At 44.5% G+C, this 16,857-nt stretch overlaps 1 pseudogene; it reads left to right on the top strand.

Annotated features, from left to right (window-relative positions):
- The first annotated feature begins 530 nt into the window (after positions 1 to 530).
- LOC141041418 (disease resistance protein RGA5-like) overlaps positions 531 to 16,857 on the top strand; it is a 55,389-nt pseudogene continuing 39,062 nt past the window's right edge.

Below are 16,857 nucleotides of genomic sequence, written 5' to 3'. Positions count from 1 at the left end.
TAACTTAAGAAACTGCTGTTGCTGTTGCTTCTTAATCATGTTTAGGATGCTGTTAAGTTCCAGCATGATATGTAATTGTTGTTAGGCTGTCATGTGACGACTATCTTGGAATTACTGCTTTCTCAACCTATTCATTTACCACTCATATTTTTCTTTCTTTCAGATTGTTGTATATCTGCTCTGAAACTGAAGACCAAGCTCCATAATTTCCCCATCAGCTTTTCGAAAAGTTAATTTCCCCATCAGTACGCTCACTGCTTCACTCTCCAACTCTCTCTCTCAATTCAAGACATGTCTCCATCCCCACTTCTTTCTCCTTTCATTGAGGTCTGTCTGTTTGACTTCATTCTGAATTTCTACCGAAGTTTTTGACTTGATGCTCCTGACTAATCATGTTGCCGTTCTTTAGGCAATGTAGTGCAAGACGAAGTTCTTCATCAACGCAACAGATCGCCACCACCGTCTTCCCTCTGCTGCTTCCGCAAACACCAGCGGCCGGCTGAGAGGCTGAGCTATAGCGCAGGCCGGGCATGGCCCAGGCGGTGATTGGAGCGATGGGCACCCTCCTGCCCAAGCTGGCCGACCTAATCACCAAGGAGTACAATCTTCAGAGGGGTGTCAGGGGCGAGATCATGTTCCTCAAAGCCGAGATGGAGCCTTGTATGGAAAGGCCACGGAGCTCGTTAGCACTAACGAGAAGAGCGTTGAGGTAATCAAGATGCTGACGGAGGGAGATGAGGTTTCGGAGAAATGTCTAAAGGTGGTCTCTATTGTTGGATTTGGTGGATTGGGCAAGACAACCCTTGCCAATGCAGTGTATAAGAAGCTCAGAGTGCAAATCAGTATTCAAAAGCAAAAGTTGCAATTCGATTGTGCGGCCTTTGTTTCAGTGTCTCTTAATCCTAATATGAAGCAGATTTTCAAGAGCATGCTCCATCAACTTGACAAGTAGATGTACCAGAACATTAATGAAGCATCATAGGGCAAGCAACAACTCATCAGTGAGATAAGAATATTCCTTGAAAACAAGAGGTACGTTTGTGAATATGTGTTCCTCAATGTTCCGTATATCGATGCTAGAAGGAAATTACAATAGTGCAGACCTCTCAAGTTTTAATTTTCTTTGCCATTTAAGTTGGTAAGCTTTGGGAGTCAGCATAGCTCAAATGGTTGGGGGAGTGGATGTACAAACCCAACACCTGAGTTCAAATCCTCACGGAGGCGAATTTAGGTTCCTATTTGTTCTTGAGGACCATGCTTTCCTTATACTCATGTATTTATCCTAGAGGACTAGGCTTGGTGTGTAACCAAGATTTAAAAATCTTAGTACTCATGCTTAAAAGGCTGTATGCATCGTCCCTAGTTGGTGTAAAGGCCGGCGAAGTAAAATTATCCCCCAGTTTTAATTTGTCAAAGAAAAGTTGGTAAGCTTTATTACATAGCTCAATTTTGCCCAATTAAATGCGCCACTGGTCCATGAACTCAAACTGATTGCACATTTTAGGCCAACAACTCGAGAAGTGATCGGATTTAGTCCGCAAACTCGTTGATTTGATCAAATAAAGCCAAAACCGGCCTGACAGGGAAAAAACCGACCACGTGGATGCCATGTCATCATTCCTTTGACTGCTCGTGAAATCACTATTCTTTATGGGGGTTTATTTGCAAATTGGCCGGTTTTTCCTCATAAACCATGCTAACGTCGTTTGGAGTGACAAATGTATTAGAAAATTGTGTTGGCTAGGACACCTTGTCTGTTCAGAATATACACTGTCTCAATGACCACTGCAACAACACCAGGTTTGCACAGTGCTATGCATCCCAGTATATATATTTTCACATAGAATCAGGAGAGAAAAAAAAGGCATTCCCATCCGATCGTTTTTCAATCAGGTGATCTCTTTCCTTATGTTTCGCTTGACTGTTGCCTTACGAATGCTATTGACATTGAAGTTATGTTCTATATATTGTCTGAAGTATGAGTTATATATTGAATGTGACATTTTATATTGTCGACAAGATGTATATATATTACTTTTATATATTCTGTCTATTGGAACATAAATCAGTTCATAGTGTATATACATGTACAGCAAAAGGATGCTTATTGGAACATAAATCGCTTCATGGTGTATTGGTCTGGAAGCCAATTTCTAAACTAGACGGCCTGTCTTCAAAAACCCTCAGAACATGCGTTTTAATATTTATTTTTCTCCTGATTATACGTAAATATATATAGATATGTATATATACATACTAAGCAGCATATTAGTGTGGAAATGTGGTGTTCCAGTGGTCACTGAGGCATTGTCTAAGGTGAACGGCCAAGGTTCAAGTCCTGGGAAACACAAATTTTTAATAGTTTTTCACTCCAAATGAAGTTACCACGGTTTATGAGAAAAAAACCGTCCACTTTGCAAATAGACCCCTATAAAAATAATGAATTCACGGCAGTCAAAGGGTAGATGACATAGCATCCACGTAGCCGGATTTTTTCAGGTCGGGCCGGTTTTGGCCTTATTTGGTCAAATCAACGAGTTTGCGGACTAAATCCGATCACTTCTTGAGTTGTTGGCCTAAAGTGTGCAATCAATTTGAGTTCGCGGACTAGTGGCGCATTTCACTCCAACTCTTATGTAATATATGTATTTTGATATCAATTGAAGGTACTTGATAGTTATTGATGACATATGGGCACTAGTACAGAACCGGGCAATAGCACCGGTTCGTAAGGCCCTTTAGTACCGGTTCAGCACGAACCGATGCTAAAGGGCAACCACGTGGCACGAGCCAGCTCCGGGGGCCGGGAGCCCTTTAGTACCGGTTGGTAACACCAACCGGTACTAAATGTTTGTGGGTTTTTGTTTTATTTTTTATTTTTTATTTAAATTTGTGTTATCAATTTAATTTAGGATTGTTTTACGTTATAATTTAGGATCCATCCAGTTCAAACTAATTTGCGGTTTCTTTCATAAATGATATATATAATATTAATAACTCATCATCATCATCACATATTAATAAATAAATAAAGTCTAGCTAGCTAAAAATCATCGTAGTCGTCATTAATTACCACTATTTAATCATCATAGTCATTACTGCTATCTAATCATCACCAACACTAGCTAGCTTAAAGAAGAAACATTCACTTGTAACAGAAGCAAAGATATCATCGAGCTCAACATAATCATCACCAACATCGAAGTTCAGGACAATACGGACATGATCGAGAGAGGACAAGTACTAAGAGCATGAACTAGCTAAATCACTCCTGCTGCTCCCTCTCAGGTAGAATAGCATAGAACATGTATAGCTCTCCTGATTCATCATACTGGAGCATGCAGATGAATCTGTCTCCTAATTTTCGGTTGCGCTTCTCCTTGCTGCCCCCTAGTACTTCTCTGCGATCGTTAACAATTTTGCTCCAATCTTTCACTATTAAGCATTCTTCGCTTTCAGAAATCCTGAATGCACTCATGTGCAATGTAGTAAATCTTGGTCGTAAGCTAACCATTGACATGTGACCTTTTGTCTCGATCCACTAAGGCACAACTGTCATCGGAAGTCCCTGTTGAAGAACATCGTATAGTAATTAATATACTTAGCAATGAAAGTTTAGCTTCAAAAATAATGTATGCAAAAGATGCACTAAGGACAAATAGTAAAAATCTTACCATCTTTCGATTATAGATGTGACCGTAGTTCAATACGATCACCATTGGTCGCACGTTTTGAGTACTAACATTTCTAAGTTCAGGAAGAAAATGTGTCTTGACAGTATGAAGATCCTCAAGCCATGAAACATAATGACTTATCTCCTCGCAGTTTAGTTGAGCCCCAGGGCAGTAGTAGGTCCTGTCTACCAAGCGCCGGACATGTTTGCTTGAACCGAAATAAGCTGACAATACAAATTAGTTGTCAACTATTTTTGAATAAACTGTATCAAAGACATAAACAGATGCATGGTTGAGAAAAACTCACATAATGGTAGAACTGGAGGCGTTTGCACATCGACCCAGATGTCTATATTACCTTCAATATCATCTTCCGGACGAATATCAAAGGTGATAACCATATCAGGCTCAAATGCATAAGCCTTGCATAGTGCTTGCCAAGTTTTGCATTCAAAATGGGTGTATGTGTCTCCATTATATAATTTGACGTTGAAAGTATACCCATGCTCGGTCTTCAAGTAAACTCTCTTTACCTCCATATCATCTATAGCACTAAAACCTATCTTATCCAAGACAAAAATTCTTGCATGGCAGGGGATGCGCTAGTAGAATAGTGAAAATTTAAAATTATAAGTTGAAGCAAATGAAGCAAAAGTCATGCTTTAAAATTATAAGTTGAAGCAAATGAAGCATAAGTTTTGCATTCAAATAATAATTGCCGTTGTGACCTACTGTATCCACTTCGAATGTCTCATTCAGCTTGATGCTGAAGCGCCTACCATCAACAAAGAAATTTCTATCGCACAGGCCGCGCTGGTCTTCACAGTGTTCGCACATAATGAAATCTTTTTTGTCGTCAGATGACATTTCCTATGTTCATATAGGTGAAACATTAAACACTTATTACTATCTAACATTAATTAATATCTGGCCAATTCAAATATATATTCATCTAACATTTGACATTAATATATCTAACTATATTCATCTCTAACAATTGACATTACTATATATTTAACTTTTCTATCTAATTCATCTAACATTCGACATTAATCTAACATTTATATAAACTAAACAGAAAAACTCATTAACAAATAATATTTTAATTAGATCATCAAATCTCAGATACCTAAATTTTCGTACTAAAAATAAACTAGTTATATTAATTATTCAACTAGTTCAAATCTCATATACCTAGCTAATTAATATCTAGCTATTCATCTCTAACAATTGACATTTTTATATATTTAACTTTTCTATCTAGCTAATTCATCTAACATTCGACATTAATCTAACATTCGATCATCTAATTAACTTTTCTAAAAAACAGAAAACAGAAAATAAGTAAAAAAATGTGTGTGTGTGTGTGTGTATGTGTGTATGTGTGTATGTGTGTGTACGCCGCCCCGTACACCGCCGCCCCGTACGTACGAGCGGGGGCGCCGGCGTACGGGGCGGGGGTGGCGGCGTACGTACGGGGGCGGGCGGCGCGGGTGCGAGAGAGAGACGTCCGGCCGCGGCGACGACAACGGACGGCGGCGGCGTTCGGGGCGGCGGCGCGAGACGACGACGACGACGGGCGGCGGCGGGGACAGCGATGACGACGACGGGCGACGGGCGGCGACGACGGGATCGAGCGGCGCGCGCGGCGATATCTCGCGCGAGAGGTTGGAGACGAAGTGGGGAGATGAAACTGAAATTTTCGTAAGTGGTATATATATAGGATGGGCCTTTAGTACCGGTTGGTGGCTCCAACCGGTACTAAAGGCCTATTTTTGCCAGGCCAAGCGGCGGGAACCGTTGGCTTTTAGTACCGGTTGGGGCCACCAACCGATACTAAAGGCACGACCTTTAGTACCGGTTGGAGCCACCAACCAGTACTAAAGGCCTTGCGCTGCCACCCGCGGTGCACAAAGTTTAGTCCCACCTCGCCGGGCGAAGGGCAGCCGCACTGGTTTATAAACCCAGCCGCGGCTGCCTCTTTGAACTCCTCTATATAGCAAGCTTCTGGGCCTAACTTCTGCGCCATGCCCTCTGAGCCTGCAGGGCCTTTAGGGCCTGTAATTGCACGCCCGTGGCCTAGCAGGCCCACTGGGCAGCGCCACAATTTTTTTTGTATAGTTTTTCTTTTCTGCTTTATTTTCTTCTATTTATTTGTGCGTAGTTTTTTGTATACTTTTTTCTTTTCTGTTATATTTCTTTTCTTCTATTTATTTGTGAGTAGTTTTTTTATCTAGTTGGCCAAAATTCAACATTTTCAGAGTTCATTTTGTAGTGATTTTTAATTTCACGGTCATTTGGCTCTCTAAACAAATCAGTAAACGAATAAAAAATAGCAAATGATGTCAGAACGTGTTGGAAATTGATGACGTCGCTCTGAATGGTGCATACTAAACACAAAAAATGTCTAGAGTTCAAATAAGTTTAAAAAACATGAAGTGCCTGTATAACACATGAGTTCTCGTCCGAAGCCCTGATACTCCGAAAGCGATTGTCCAGTTTGTACACGAAATGCCTCAAGTTTTTGCCATAACCCTCTGTACTCTCTTGCACATGCTATGTACGGGTGAAATGATGATACCATGCCAAGTTTTAACATTTTCAAAGTTCATTTTGTAGTGATTTTCAATTTCACGGTCATTTGTACACGAAGTGCATCTAGTTTTTGCCATAACAGAAGAAGTCCGGAGTTGTAATAAGTTATTAAAAATAAAAAAGAGGTGCAATGCTCGTTAATTAGCTTCAAGCCTTTCGGAATAGTGTAAACTGCACTGCACATAGCTCTGTGCAGTCTACCATATTCCTCAAGGCTTGAAGCTAAGCAACGTGAGCATTGAGCCTCTTCTTCATCGTCTCTACACTCAGGGCTTATAAACCGCTCCTAGTCCCTCTCTCTTGGCGAGGTGGGACTAAAAAACAGCTTACTAAGAAACTGTAGTACTGGTCACCAACCGATACTAAAGGTTAGTGCCATTTAGCTCAAAACAAATCATTAAATGCATGAAAAATATCAAATGAAGGCATAAATGGTTGAAAGTTGATGGCGTCGCTTTGAATGGTGCATACTGAATGCACAAAAAGTCTGGAGTTGTAATAAGTTTAAAAAAATGAAATGCCTTTGTAACAGATGAGTTTAATTTCGTCAGAAACCCGAATACTTCGAAGGAGATTGTCCAGTTTGTAAACGAAGTGCATCCAGTTTTTGCCGTAACCCTCTCTACTTTTTTGAACATGATATGTGGGTGAAATGATGATAGCATGCCAAGTTTCAACTTTTTCAGAGTTCATTTGTAGTGCTTTTCAATTTTCAGGTCATTTAGTTCTCAAAACAAATCATTAAATGCATGAAAAATAGCAAATGAAGGCATAAATGGTTGAAAGTTGATGGCGTCGCTTTGAATGGTGCATACTGAACGCAAAAAATATAAGAGCATTTAGATCATGATCTTATATTTCTTTACAGTCTGAATTGTCAATATGATCTTATACATCAAAAATACTTTGATCATCAATGATCTTTTTGTGTACAATCTGAATTGTCAATATGAGTCCTCAACGATTTATAAACCGGTGAAGACTCATATAGCGGCTACAAATTCTACACATAGAGTTCAATGAAGACCAAGTGCTTGTGATAGTTTGAGAAGTAACATATTTAAGGTGGTAAAAGCCTTGTTAGGGGAGCGAGGTGGGACTAAAAACAGCTTGCCATAACCTCATTAGTACCGGTTCGTGGTACGAACCGGCACTAAATGGTGATGGTGGGGCCATAGCCTGACCGCAGGCTGACACATCCTCTTTAGTACCGGTTCGTGGCATGAACCGGTACTAAAGGTTCGCCACGAACCGGTACTATTGATCGTCGCCACGAACCGGCACTAATGTATACATTAGTGCCGGCTCAAATTCAAACCGGCACTAATGTGCTTCACGTTTGACCCTTTTTCCACTAGTGGGGATAAATCCGTCTGGGAAAATATCAAGTATGCATTGATTGAGAATGGATACGGAAGTAGAGTAATCACAACAACTCGGGTTCTTGATGTTTCCCTGCAAGCTGGTGGTGTATATCGGCTGAAACCTCTTTCTGTTGTCGACTCAAGAAAGTTGTTCTATCAAAGAATATATGAGATGGAGAACAAGTCACCACCTAATCAATTGGTTGAAGTATCTAAGAGAATTTTAAAAATATGTGGGGGAGTTCCGCTAGCTATCCTTGCGATAGGTAGCTTGCTGTCTAGTGAAAAGGGAAGAGCACATACACATGAGTATTGGTCCAAGGTGTACAAATCCATCAGTTCGGGGCTAGACAATAATCATGATGATGTGAAGAACATGAGGAGAATATTATCTGTAAGTTACTCTGGCCTACCTCTGCACCTAAAGACTTTCTAACAACGCCAGATTGTCAGCAGTTAGAGTATGAGGCACCCGTGGATATCTAGCTCCCGAATGGCTTGGCTCAAAAATCACCGAGAAGGCTGATATCTACAGCTTTGGCATTGTGGTCGTGGAAATCATTTGTGGCCGAGAGAATTTGGACGAATCGTTGCTGGAGGAAAGCATCCACCTGATAAGTCTGCTTGAAGAAAAAGCAAGATCTGGCCAGCTGCTCGATTTAGTGGACAGTGGCAGTAATGATATGTAATGTCATCTGGAGGAGGTCATGGAAGCGATGAAGCTTGCAATGTGGTGCTTACAGGTTGACAGCAGCAGAAGGCCCTTGATGTCAACGGTCGCAAAGGTGTTGGAACGCGCGACCAGCTTGGAGGCTGCACCCGACTACAGCTTTGTCCCTAGTTTTGTATCAAATTGTGCTAGTGGCGCAGGGACAACTTCTTCCTATGTGCCATCAGAATCGCATTTATGAGGGCCTAGATGAAAGCTTACTTCTACTTTCCATATCTTACTACGAGGATAGCTTTTGCTGTTTTGCATCCTTCCATTCTGCCAGAAATCTTTTGTAAACAATTTTGTGCATCACTATTCATGGCTCATAATTTTGTAGTGTGTATCTCAAATGAATATCTTGAGAAATTAAAGCACAAGACAGATGGCAAGATAGCCTATTCTTTACACATTCTCAGAATAATAAACGATATTCATATATCATATTTATGCCTTGCAAAAAGGAATAATGATGATTTGCATGTATCATTTCTATTGCTATTGCACTCAATTTGACATCAACGAGACCTATAATGTACTACTAGGCTTTGGTTGGAACTAATTATCTGACAAGTATCATATGTTTCTTCCATGTTAGTTTGTTTTAGTTTTCTCTGCATGCAATTTAGCAACTGGATATTGGATTTTTGGATCATGTGCATTGAGAAGGAAAAAATTCATCAAACACTCACAGACTAAAACAAGAGACGAAAGAATATGCTTGTGTGGGTGACTTCTTGTAATTTTGAATTGCATAGTTCACAAAAAAAGTCCATGCATGCTATCGATGCATCTTATTTTTCTTCTTCACAAAAGAGATGCTTCTCGAATTGAGCTTTGAGAATCCACACATATACGATATTGTGCAATTGTTGCAGTCCAGATGATCATTTTTCTATACTAGAAGGGTTGGGCGCTTTGCTGCCGGTTGGTGTTGTTGGGTTTTCATAATTTCTCTACTCTCTTTGTTTCAAAATATAAGTTGTATTAGTTTTTTTTAAAAGTCAAACCTCTTTAAGTTTAACCAAATTGGTGGACAAATATATCAATATATACAATATCAAATTGGTATCATTAAATCATCATGAAATGAATTTTCTTATTTTATTTATTTAGTATTGCGGATGTCGATGTTTGTGGCTTGGAACTTGGTCAAAGTTGAAGAAATTTGACTTTTTCAAAAAACTGATACAACTTTTATTTTGAAATATTTGGTTTGGCAAGTGGGGGAGATGATGGAGTGTGTTTTCGTTTTCTTTATAGTGTGGTGTTTTGGTGGCCTTTTGTGGTGTGATTCTGTGTTATCTGCTAATCAACTCATACATATGTGAGAAAAATTTATGTGTCAATTACTACATGTACTATATTCGTGTTATAGTATCTCACATTGGCATTTTTTATATAGGTGGTTAGAGGGTGAACCGGATTGATATTGTTGACCCGTTCAAATTGTGAACCCACGCTAAAATTGAATATATCAATCGAATGGGAGACCTCCAAAATTAGGGAGCATTGTGAATTAAAGGAATTGAACGAGAGATTTCCTTGATAGAATATCTTAGTCTAATGGGAGAGCCCCAAACTGAGGGAGTATAGTAAATGAAAAGAATTGAATGAGGGAGCTCCTTGAAAATTTATTTTATTTATCGATCAAAATTGGATGACCCAATTCTAAATTGGAGACCTCAATTGACTACGAGGCCTTGAAAATTAGGGAGCATACCAAATTGAATGAGAGAGCTCTTTGAGAAAAAAGATCGTTGAGCCAGTCCAAGTCAAGTGACTTCATTTCAAATTGAAGACCTCAATTGAGTGTGAGAGCTTTAAAGTTAAGGAACATACTGCATTTGTAGATAGATAGTTAGATATTACACCATGCAACTGGTGTAGTGCACACACCTTTTCTCTCAATTTAACAGTAAGTGTTATCACAGCTTAATGCTATAAGTTTTGTTGGTTTGTCAAATTACCTTAGAATCGGCCAGTTTGGTATGTATATCTTAAGTATCAGGCAAAAATGTTGTTTCATTATTATCATGTACTCGCTCTGCCTCAAAATATGTTAAAAAGCGTCTTATATTTTGAGACAGAGGGAGTACCACATAAACATTGCAAGGGCAAGAACAAAAGTGAGATGAGTGCAATTATTTGTCTGACAAGGATTTCCCAATTAAGTAACCAAATGTATGTGAAGTCTGGTCTCCTATTTGGTTTCCACTGGATCAAACAATCCTGGCGATGAATGTACACACTGTCATTAAACCTGGAAGAGGACGGCATTGCCACGTCTTCTTGTTGTCCATATCAAGAATACACGCCGCTCAAACTAAACCATAAAACCAGGAAACACCTAGGAACGAGCCATGTCGTCGCAGGAAACAAAAGAAGAAGAAAAACACAACTGAGACGAGAATCCATTAAGTTAGTGCCATTTGCTGGTGATCCAGATGAGCAGAGGCGCCCTGCTCTGTCCCCTCTGATTAGTACTGCTTAGCATCTGTTTTGTTGTTGGCTTTGCCTGGTTAATATTTTTAACCTTTCTTAAAAATTGCATTCAAACTGCAAGAAGATGATCAATATGATTTTCGATGTTTATTTTTATTTTTTGCTGGTTGTTTAATGTATTGTTGTCATTTCAAGGTTCTCGGTTCAGGTCCAGAAAACCAAAAGCTGACCGGCCGAAAAAAATCCTGGCCGGTATTTTCTATTTTGATTTTTTTGCTCAAATTTAACCCAATTTGATTGAATTTCAGAGATTGTTTGAACGCATTTTGGTCGAAAAACAACCGGAAACTTCAGAGATTTACCAGAAACCTGTAATTCCAGTCCCTATCAGTAAAAGACCAGAATAAATAAACCTTGTTATATTGGCTACTCCCTCCGTTCCAAAATAAGTGAGTACGAAGTTAGTGTAAAGTTGAGTCACTTAATTTAGGACGGAGAGAGTATTTTCCTTGATAATTATCAGATATAAGAGTAAAATGGATTTTTGGTGCATGGGGGGCAACGGAGCACGTTGCGCTAAAAAATATATGCAACTACACTGAATTGAACAACGAAAAAATAGCTAAACAGCGAGAGTCTTGTAGTGCCTAGCTAAGCTCCGCTCACCAGCGTAGTTAGCCGTTTAGAATAATGGCATGCATGCAGTCCGATGGGACGGAGTCATGCACATGCATATAGCTAGGACGTGAGGCGTGCTCTTTGCACGATCGCTTGTTTTCTGTTTTTCTGTTTGATGTAACCTCCCGGTCAGTATGGCGCTGGTGATGCGGTCGTGGGATGGCGCGACGTACGCGGATCCGGAGCAGCCGATCGGGAGTTAGTTAGCCTCTGTAATCGCTTTGAGTTAAGAGTAGGAATAACAGAAAACGCTGTCAGATAGACAGTACAGAATATACTGGTGTCTCCTCCCTCGCGTGCGTTCATCTCTCTCTCTCGCTCCTCTCGATCCCATCGGCAACGACAATTGGCATCAGAGCCCGGGTGTTTGATCCTTAGCGCGGCGGCGGTGTTTGATCCGCCGTGGTCATGTCCGGGGACGAGTCGGATGGGAAGAACAAGGGCGGCACGAGGTCGCCGTCGAAGACGCCCTCATCAAAGGCGCAACTCACGCGCCTCTCCGGCAGCAGCGGCGGCGAGTACCGTGTCGTGGAGCGCGTCGTGCGAGAGGAGTCGGGGTCGTCCATGATGCTCACGCGCACGAACTACCAGGAGTGGGCGCTGGTGATGCAAGTTAAGTTGCAGGTCGCCCGCGTCTGGACTGCTGTGACCGACGACGCCGCCGACGAGAACGACGACCGGCGCGCGCTGCAGATCATCCTCACCGGCGTCCCGCCGGAGATGCTGCGCGTGCTGGCCGCGAAGGACACGGCGAAGATGGCATGGGAGACAATCAAGACCATGCGGATGGGCAGCGAGCGCGCCCGCGAGGCCAAGGCGCAGGTGCGCCGGCAGGAGTTCGAGGATCTCCGCTTCAAAGACGGGGAGTCCGTCGAGGACTTCGGGCTGCGTCTCACCGCCCTCGTCGCCGATCTGGAGCTATACGGTGACCCCGTCACCGAGCACAACGCCGTTCAGAAGTTTCTCCGAGTGGTGCCGTGGAAGTACCGCCCGATGGCCATGGCGATCGAATCCCTGATCGATCTGAAAACCATGTCCATTGAGGAACTCGTCGGGCGTTTCTCTGCATGCGAGGACCACTACGACCTCGACGACGGCACGCAACCCACCAGGCGCCTTCTGCTCACTCATGAGGAGTGGCTGGCCCGTGAGAAGCTGGGCGGCGGCTCATCGTCCGGTGGCGGCGGCGTCGGCAAGAACAAGCAGCCGGCCAAGACCAAGTCTCCCGGCGGAGGCAAACCTGCGGCCGGCAACAGCGGCGCTGGTGGGTTGGGTGGAAAGAAGAAAGGAAAGTGTCACTTCTGTGGGAAGCCTGGTCATTGGAAGAAGGAGTGTTGGTCGTACCTTGACAAACAGGGACAGCAAGGGAAGCAGGAGTAAGCAAATCTTGTGCGTGCTGGGGATGAGCATGATCAGGGGCTTCTAATGGCCGTGGTCACCACCACTGCAGCGTTAGAGGCAGTGGCGCCGCAGGCAGTGTTTCTCAACGAAGAGAAGTTGATACCCGTTCCTTCGCCGGACGGGGTGTGGTACTTTGACACCGGCGCCAGCAGCCACATGACAGGCGAAAGGTGTTGCTTCTCCACACTGGATGAATCTGTGCACGGGACAGTCAAGTTTGGAGATGGGTCACATGTGGCAATCTGTGGGAGAGGTTCAGTGGTTTTCAGAATACAAGGGGGCGAGCAGCGCGCTCTGTCAGAAGTGTACTACATCCCGAACCTGAGAAGTAACATAATCTCACTTGGACAGCTCGACGAAGGGGGGTGTCAGGTTGATATTCAGAGTGGTGTGATGACCATACATGATCCGTCTCGACGCCTGCTGGCCCGTGTCCGGCGCACTAGCAGCCGGCTGTACACCGGGGTGCTGACCATTGACACGCCAGCGTGCCTGCTGACAAAGGTTGAGGACGAGACTTGGAAGTGGCACGCAAGGATGGGGCATTTGCATTTCAGAGCACTACGCGCCATGTCTGCAAAAGGAATGGTCAGAGGCATGCCGGAGATAGCTCACATCGAGCAGTACTGTGATGGGTGTGCACTTGGAAAGCAACATCGTGCCCCGTTTCCGCAGGCAACTTCTTATCGAGCAGAGCAGGCACTAGAGCTTGTGCACACAGATTTGTGTGGACCCATCACGCCACCAACTCCAAGAGGCAACAAATACTTCATTCTGGTTGTTGACGATTACAGCCGTTATATGTGGATCGAACTGCTCAGGTCCAAGGATGAGGCATACAGTGAGTTCAGAAAAATCAAGGTCATGGCAGAGGCTGAAGGTAGATGCAAACTTCGAGCTTTCAGATCCGATCGTGGTGGGGAGTTCAACTCAACTGAATTCAGAGAATATTGCAATGAACAAGGAGTGAAGCACTACACCACGGCGCCCTATTCTCCTCAACAGAATGGCGTGGTAGAGAGGCGAAATCAGTCAGTTGTAGAGATGGCCAGATGTCTGATGAAAAGCATGGCTGTACCTGCATATTTCTAGGGAGAGGCAGTAAAAACTGCAGTGTACCTTCTGAATAGAGCTCCCACCCGCAGCCTTGAGGGTGTCACACCGTACGAAGCGTGGCACAGTCGGAAGCCTGCAGTTCAGCACCTGCGTACCTTCGGGTACACCGCACACGTCAAGCTGCTCGGGCCGGGCATCACCAAGCTCTCCGACCGGTCCAAACCTATGATCTTTGTTGGATATGAAGAGGGTGCCAAATGTTATCGCGTCTATGACCCTGAAAGCAAGAGAGTTCAGGTGACCCGGGATGTGATCTTTGAGGAAGGGCGACCTTGGAGCTGGAACGCGGCGACCGCGCCCACGACGCCGGCCGCGCCGACCATGTTCTCTGTGGTGTACACGACGAATCCAGGGGTTGAGGAGCTGGACAGTGGAGCCGCTCATTGCGTCTCGCCCGCCTCGGTGGCGTCCCCAACATCATCACCCGGGACACCGCAGGCAGAGACGGAGACGACGATGCCGGGAACTCCAGTGCTGCACACGCCCACAACTGGTACCAGGACGCCACCGGGATCGCCAGCGATAAGATGGGCCACTCCGCCAACGCATGATGACGGGCGTGATGTGGACTTTGGACCGATCAGATACAGGCGCCTCTCCTGTGTTCTCGACGCCACTGAAGAAGATGCAGTGTACGAGGATTTCGAGCACTGTTTACTCAGTGCCGAGGAGCCACGGGACGTGGATGAGGCGCTCGAGAACATGTCCTGGAAGGCGGCGATGGATGAAGAAATCCGATGCATCGTCGAGAACAGGACCTGGGAGCTCGCTGACTTGCCGGCCGGACTCAAGCCCATCGGTTTGAAATGGGTCTACAAGGTGAAAAGGGATCCAGATGGCAGCATCACAAAGTACAAGGCTCGCTTGGTTGCCAAGGGATATGTGCAGCAGCAAGGAGTGGATTATGAAGAAGCGTTTGCTCCCGTGGCCAGACTGGAGACAGTTCGCGTTCTGCTCGCGCTCGCCGCGCACCACCGCTGGGAAGTGCACCATATGGATGTCAAGTCAGCATTCTTAAATGGTGATCTCAGTGAGGAGGTTTATGTGGTACAACCACCTGGATTTGCTGCTGTAGGAGAGGAGCACCGTGTACTGAAGTTGCACAAAGCTCTTTATGGACTGTGTCAAGCACCAAGAGCCTGGTATGCAAAATTACATGATTCACTAATATCCCTCGGTTTTGCTCGAAGCCCACTTGAACATGCAGTCTACAGGCGTGGTGATGAGTCCACTTTTCTGTTGGTGGGTGTATATGTGGATGATCTTGTCTTCACCGGTACAGATCAAGGGCTGATTAGTGAGTTCAAGGAACAAATGAAGACACTCTTCAAGATGAGTGATCTAGGGCTGCTCAGCTACTATCTCGGCATTGAGGTGTCGCAGAGAGCAGGGGAGATCACCCTTCATCAACGGAGCTACGCGGCAAAGATTCTGGATGCCGCGGGCATGGAAAACTGCAATAGCTGCAACACTCCGATGGAATGCCGGCTAAAGTTGAGGAAGGAGGACGGTGGTGACCTTTTTGATCCCACTCTGTATCGCAGCGTGATCGGGAGCCTTCGCTACCTTGTCAACTCCAGACCTGACATCGCCCATGCCGTCGGTATTGTGAGCAGATTCATGGAGCAACCAAGCACGCATCACTGGGCGGCCGTGAAGCAAGTTCTCAGATATGTACAAGGCAAACTGAACTATGGTTGTCGCTACGTGGCCGGTCGCGGCGAGGTGGAACTGGTCGGTTACAGCGACAGTGACCACGCCGGCAACATAGAAGACCGGAAGAGCACCTCCGGCAATGTCTTCTTCCTCGGCAACAATCTTGTTACATGGTGCTCGCAGAAGCAGAAGGTTGTGGCGCTCTCTTCATGTGAGGCCGAGTACATTGCAGCGGCAGCGGCAACTTGCCAAGGCGTGTGGCTGTCGCGTTTGGTCAGTGAGATGCTCGGGAAGCCGCCGGTCAAGTTCAAGCTCTTCGTTGACAATCAGGCTGCTATTGTTCTCAGCAAAAATCCAGTCCATCATGACCGAAGCAAGCACATCGACATCAAATATCACTATATCCGCGATTGTGTTGAGACGGGTCAGGTGGAGGTGGATCATATTCGCACTCGGGAGCAGCTAGCTGATACACTGACGAAGGCGCTGGGGCGTGTTACTTTTGTGGAGATGCGGCAGAAGCTTGGTATGGTCAAGGTTGGAGCTGGAGAGCAATGCTTAAGGGGGTGACCTGTAGTGTCTAGCTAAGCTCAGCTCACCAGCGTAGTTAGCCGTTTAGAATAATGGCATGCATGCAGTCCGATGGGACGGAGTCATGCACATGCATATAGCTAGGACGTGAGGCGTGCTCTTTGCACGATCGCTTGTTTTCTGTTTTTCTGTTTGATGTAACCTCCCGGTCAGTATGGCGCTGGTGATGCGGTCGTGGGATGGCGCGACGTACGCGGATCCGGAGCAGCCGATCGGGAGTTAGTTAGCCTCTGTAATCGCTTTGAGTTAAGAGTAGGAATAACAGAAAACGCTGTCAGATAGACGGCACAGAATATATTGGTGTCTTCTCCCTCGCGTGCGTTCATCTCTCTCTCGCTCCTCTCGATCCCATCGGCAACGACAAGTCTTTCCGTCTTTCGTGGTTCAGTGAAGAGTATATATGGTCATCTGGATGGTTATAATTTAGATGTTTTCTTTTTTTGCGGTTATAATTTAGATGCTTTCAAACTCTTGTTTAGTTGCAGGCCTCAGTTCTAGATCTTCATGTTTATCGAAGTAACGAAGTGATATCAACTCACAAAGATAATGGCGAATCGTGACCTGCTGAGATTTTGATTAACATTTGACAGTTTGTTTCCTCGCGGATTTGCACGGCAACTGGTAGTTT

The sequence above is a fragment of the Aegilops tauschii genome, chromosome 2 (assembly GCF_002575655.3).
Source record: "Aegilops tauschii subsp. strangulata cultivar AL8/78 chromosome 2, Aet v6.0, whole genome shotgun sequence".
Classification (NCBI taxonomy): Eukaryota; Viridiplantae; Streptophyta; class Magnoliopsida; order Poales; family Poaceae; genus Aegilops; species Aegilops tauschii.
This window is presented reverse-complemented; position numbering and strand designations above follow the sequence as displayed.